This window comes from Macaca fascicularis, chromosome 1 (genome assembly GCF_037993035.2).
Source record: "Macaca fascicularis isolate 582-1 chromosome 1, T2T-MFA8v1.1".
Classification (NCBI taxonomy): domain Eukaryota; kingdom Metazoa; phylum Chordata; class Mammalia; order Primates; family Cercopithecidae; genus Macaca; species Macaca fascicularis.
This window is the reverse complement of record NC_088375.1, coordinates 167,368,485-167,374,484: the sequence shown is the minus strand read 5'-3', so window position 1 is coordinate 167,374,484 and position 6,000 is coordinate 167,368,485. Positions and strand designations below refer to the sequence as shown.

Below are 6,000 nucleotides of genomic sequence, written 5' to 3'. Positions count from 1 at the left end.
TAGATGGCAAATACAAATGGAAGTTCCAGTATGTTCTGCCCGCACTCCAGTGGGCGGTCTTGTGAGCAGTCCACTTGGGAAGCTTTGGCGCTCAGGTGTGGTAAGAGCTGGGCGGTGCAGAGCACAGAGAAAGGACATCTGCGAGGAAAGTTCCCTGATGACCGTCCACAAAGTGCCACTTCTCTGTGTCTGTGAACGCTGAGAACATGATTTTGTAGCGCCTATCATACAGGTGCATAAACGCACCTCACCTCGGTCAACCTTTGCTCCGTCTTGTGAGACAAGCTTTATTATCCGCATTTTATATGAAGGGAATCTGACCGTGGAGAGAGAATTATCTTGCTCAAGGCGACACAGCAGAGCCCACAGGTGGCAGAATCCCACCCAAGCCCGCTTCGACCCGCGCGGTGGAAACCACAGCGCCCGCCCCACTGCGCGTCCGGCGCCGAACTCGCTCACAGAGAAGCGAGCTCTCTCCGCCCGGCTGCCACCGCCCAGCCCCGGCCCTAGCCCCGGCCCGACCACCACTCGCCGCCAGCTCCCCGCACCTCGGCGCTGCAGCGCCCGCCCCGGAGTCGGTGGCGCGGGGGTGGCGGGCGCGGAGGCTGGAGGGCGGGCGCTGGCACCGGGAACGCCTGAGCACCAGCGGAGAGCGCGACACGTGCGGCCCAGAGCACCGCAGCCACCCGGTCCCCGCCGGCCTGGGACCGCGCCCGCGGGCAGGCGACACGCGGTGAGTGACCAGTGGCTCGGGGTGGGGGACAGAGAGAACCCCAGGATCCCTGACCAGCGGGGTGTCTGCGTTCCCGGGATTCCGTGCCTCGCGTCTTCCCGAGGAGACTTCGGGGACGTCTTCTCTCTTTAAGAAAACGAAAAAATATATATTATTTTTTAAGTCTTCCAATATGATTTCAGATGGCTTCTCTTCAACACAGTCCTAACGCCCTGGGCACAGATGTTCACTTGGAGGTACTGGGTTGTGGTTTGGCTGGATGGAGGGGAGGGAGCGCGCTGACTGAGCCTCCAAGGTACTCTCCGGGCCGGGCACAGAGAGGTGGGCTCACACGGAAGAGAGGGGACGGCGACTGGGAAAGGGCAGAGGGCACCCCTGAGGGTCCAGCCTTGGTTCAGGCCCACAGGCGTGGCTCCCGTTGCTTGAAAATGTATCTAATGTAAGATATTGGGGGGGGCCTTCCATAGTCTCGGATGAGGGTGAACTATCCCTGTCTCAGCAGGCTTTCCTGTGACCTCTGGACTGACCCTGCTGGCCAGTTACTAGCAATGCTCTGGTGCAAGCAAATTGGCCAGCCTCAGTTTTCTCTTCTGTGAAATGCCTCTTCCTTTGTGAACTATGAGGCCCTTCTCACCTCCCTGGGACACACTAAATATCAGTGTCAGCATTGTACGTGATTATGTATCTGTACCGTTAGATTCAGGTCTTACAAATAGTAACCTAAAAGCATACAAATAGATCTTGCTTAAGAACAGGGGCCCGGCAGGGTGGCTCACGCCGTAATCCCAGCTACTTGGGAGGCTGAGGCAGGAGAATTGCTTGAACCCGGCAGGCAGAGGTTACAGTGAACGAAGATGGGACCTCTGCACTCCAGCCTAGGCAACGGAGCAACAGAGCGAGACTCTGTCTTAAAAATACATGCATACATACATATATTAAAAAATATATAAATATATACATATTAAATATATACATATTAAATATATATGCACATATATATAAAGAACAGGGCAAAATTAGTCCTTTTTTCTCCATTTTTAAAACTCTAGATAATTGTTATCATCTACTATGTGTGTGCTCTGTGTAGATGAACATCTTTGTTGAGCACCTACTAGGTATTTGGTTCTTGAATATACATTATCTAATTCCTTAAAAACATAGTGAAACTGTTATTAGTATTCCCATTTTACAGATGTGGAAACTTACATGTTTCACACAGTTAGAGTGACAGGTTTCTGGCTCAAAACTGTGTTCCTTCTGTTTCTACCTCTCTGGCTCAGAACCTTATACCCACCTCCACTTGAGCAAACAAATGTTGGATTCTCATTTTCCATTAATAGGAATGGTCCAGTGCCCTATTTCTCTGTCCAACACTAAAGTCCAACACTAAGGTCCACTAAAAGGACCTTAGTGGCTAAGAGCTAGCACTTTCTTCCCTATTTTAATGTGAAATCCTCAATACATTACACTATCTGTTAGGCACAACAGGCTCCAGAAGTTTGCAATATGCTCTTTTCCATATGTCATGCGTCTTGAATGTCATGATGGTTATATAAGCTGATAAATTCCCAAACTTTGACAAACAGAATTTTTCCTGTGTTAGAATGAGTTTTAGTGTGAAAAAAAATTCTAAAGCACATGTATAATTTTTAAGGTAGAAGAACCCTCCAAGTACAGTAGGTATGGGGCATCATTTCTCAATTGTGGACTTATTTTTGTATTGCTTCACCTGGTTTGCTCTCTACTAAATTATTTGTCATCTTTGTAATTATACTCACAGCACTGCTGTCAACTCCTACATATAAATTTGTGCAGAATGGCCAGACGCGGTGGCTCATGCCTGTAATCCCAGCACTTTGGGAGGCCAAGGTGGGCGGATCACCTGAGGTCAGGAGTTTGAGAGAGCCTGGCCAACACAGTGAAACCCCATCTCTACTGAAAATACAAAAATTAGCAGGGCATCATGGCACATGCCTGTAATCCTAGCTACTCGGGAGGCTGAGGCAGGAGAATCACTTGAACCCAGGAGGCAGAGGTTGCAGTGAGCAGAGATCGCGCCACTGCACTCCAGCCTGGTTGACAAGAATGAAACTTCGTCTCAAAAAAAACAAAGCCAAATCCCAAAAGAAGTCTTATACAATTTCCTTTGCTCTAGAAAGTTTCTAGTGCTCTTCACTAGTGTAACAGTGGTTTGTTTTTGTTTTCCAAATAAGTATTGAACATGTACATTATGGTCAGTGCATTTGCTGGACTTAGACTTAGTGAATATAAAGAAACGTAAGGCCCAGTTCATGACCTATGAAGTCAAAATTGTTTGGGAAAATTTTGAGAATACTTAATATGTCTTAAATGATAGGTGGCATGAAGTTAGGAGTTACTGAATCTAGTTTTAATCAAATCAGTCTTTCAGTGGTAAACCAGATGAGAGGGCAAAGAGAGGAGTCAAAAGCAATGCCATCTAACTTAATTCTCGTAGTGTCACTGAAAAGAAGTTATACTGCCTTTTTTCTTATCATAATAATAATAGCAGGTGACATTGATTGAGCTCTTGCTATATACCAGGCACTCTGCTAACAGCTTGTCATTTAACCCTCACAATAATCCTGTGAGGTAGGTGCTGGTTTTTTGTTTGTTTTTTGTTTTTGAAACGGAGTCTTGTTCTGTCGCCAGGCTGGAGTGCAGTGGCGCGATCTCAGCTCACTGCAACCTCCGCCTCCTGGGTTCAAGTGATTCTCCTGCCTCAGCCTCCCGAGTAGCTGAGATTACAGGTGCACGGCACTACGCCCAGCTAATTTTTGTATATTTAGTAGAGACGGGGTTTCACCGTGTTGGCTAGGATGATCTCAATCTCTTGACCTCGTGATCCGCCCGCCTCAGCCTCCCAAAGTGCTGGGATTACAGGCTTCAGTCACCGTGCCCGTCCGGTAGGTGCTGTTCTTATTCCCTTTTTACAGATGAAGAAACTTAGGCTGAGTGGTCAAGTGAGGTAACATTGATTGAGCTGTATACAGGCCATACAGCTAGAGTTATCCTAGCCTAGACTTCGGTGTCCTGAGCAGATCCACTGCTCATTTCATGACTACTCCACTTGCTCAGGAGGCTCTTCTAGGAGCTTGGACTGAGGTGATGAGAGTAAACATGGTTCAATTCCTCTTGGAGGTAGTAGCTTTGTGGGTTCAACATGGGAGCCCTGAGGCTTGCTGAGAATAAATGAGGGGAGTAAGCCTATTCCTGCAGAATTTAAACCAGTAGAAGAGGGAAAGCAGTTCGACTAACAGAGCATCAAGCTTGGATTTTTATTTCTCAGGTGCTCATGGAGCGAGAAGGGAAACATAAAATGTAACTCGAATCCAATTCTGGATTTATGTGTGGTTTTTCTGGGTTATCTTGGTCAACTTACAGATTTTTCTATCTGTAAAATAGGATACTAATCATTACATTATGTACTTGACCAAATATTAACAACTAAATTATGTGCTTTGCACAGTGATAAACTACTAAGTAAATGTCTACAAAAGATTATTAAAATTAGAATCTTTTACCCTCTATTTTGCAGTTATATGCAGGAAAAGCAACATATTAAGTAAAATATCAGGAGATACTGAGATGGAGCGTTGTTAGTGTAGAGACTTTGACTGAATTCTTCATTTATATGAGAAACCTGGGGAAACACGGTGGGATGCTGATCACTACCCTTAGTTCTTTAATTCCCCTCCCAAGTGTGCCTCCAATTATCTTAATTGTGAAATTCTTAGAAAATTCTCAAAACAATGTAATTGTTTTAATATGTTAATGCCTTATAGTACTTTATGAAAACACTCAGTGGTTGCTTACAAGGTAAAGCAAAACTTGGCCAGGACTTTGCAAGTCCTGGATACCCGAGATCCAAGGATAAATCTCCTGCCATTGTCCATAAACAGAGACTTCCAGATTGAGGATGTCAAAGAAAAAACCTTTCCAATAAACTAAGGAAGAAAAGTTAGTGAAAGAGGTTTAATTTTCTCAATAAAGGTCAATTGCTATTTTTAAAATAAGGAAAAGAAGCTTTGAAGTATGAAGTTAGCTGCCATGGTGACAGAGGCAGAAATGGAGGAAACAGGCGTGGCGCCCGGGGCCTCTTTCCAGCACATCATCCTTCCCAGTAGAAGACAGCTGATTTTATCAACAGGTCTAGCAGGATACAGAGAGTGAATCAGAGAAGGCTGGAGTTTTTGAAGCTTTATTGAACACTTGCCATGAAAGTTTTAGGCTTATGGGAGCTATTCAAAGAAAGAAAAAATGTCATGTAGTTTATTTGAAAGTGTCTTGTTTCTCCAAGACTCCATTCATGTCTTGTTTCTTTCTTTCTTTTTACTGTTATATTGGATAAATGCTTGTTCAATCTATAGGATAAAATAGTTCTCAGTACAGACGATTCAGGGGTTGGGGTGGGATAAATTCATTTCAACTGTGATTTGTTTACACACAACATTTCAGGAGTCTATTATGTCAAATGGGATATATCTAAAATGGAAATAAAGACGAACAGAATTGACAGAAACAACATTCCAGAAAAAATAGAAGAGAGAAAAGCATAAAGGAAGTTTTTAAAAATAAGCTATAAAGAGGGAAAAGAGAAAGCACATTGAATTTGAAAAAAAAAAAAAAAAGGAACAAAAATTCAGAAGTCTCCTCAATTTGAGCAAGAAAAGAAAGTTCCTGTACTTGGGTGAAATTAAAGAGGAACCATAGGACTACAAATGCTTACCAGTGAAATTAGAGAAAATTCCAGGGAGCTTCATCAGCTGCACAAAAAGGAAAGCAGGTGTGTGTGTTAAATTTGGCTCATGTAAACAGTGCTTGGACTATTGAATAGAAAGAAGAAAAAGTAGAGAAGGTTGCGCTTTTTACTTTTCTTCCCCTTCAAGCCATTTAACATGACGTTATGAATGGGGCTGACTTGATGATGGGGCCTGATAGACGGACTTTTGCCCATGTAATGGCTTGTTACATTCTTTCACCAAAGGGTAGACTTAGAATGAAAACCAGTTCATTTTCATGCCCATAACTCAGAAAAAATTAATGAAGAAGAGAAGGTTAGCTAATGGGTAACTTCATTTGATTATCCTTTTCCATCACCATAGTGGAATAGCATTAGACACAGTTACATATTGTATGTGCGCTGAGTTTTGTTGTTTCATCCTCTTTTGAGGGAGGTGGGCATCAGAAGTAATGAGTCAACCTTCTGAAGAGTAAAGCATTAGGCATTATAAATGCTTTACTAGATA

General features: G+C 43.9%; 1 protein-coding gene across 5 annotated transcripts in view; it reads left to right on the top strand.

Annotated features, from left to right (window-relative positions):
- Nucleotides 1-457: 457 nt before the first annotated feature.
- IL12RB2 (interleukin 12 receptor subunit beta 2) overlaps nucleotides 458-6,000 on the top strand; it is a 92,656-nt gene continuing 87,113 nt past the window's right edge. For all 5 annotated transcript variants that reach the window (XM_074004191.1, XM_005543079.5, XM_005543080.5 and 2 more), the window contains exon 1: nucleotides 458-733. The gene's annotated coding sequence lies outside the window, so the exon portion shown is untranslated. The remainder of the gene's footprint in view (nucleotides 734-6,000) is intronic.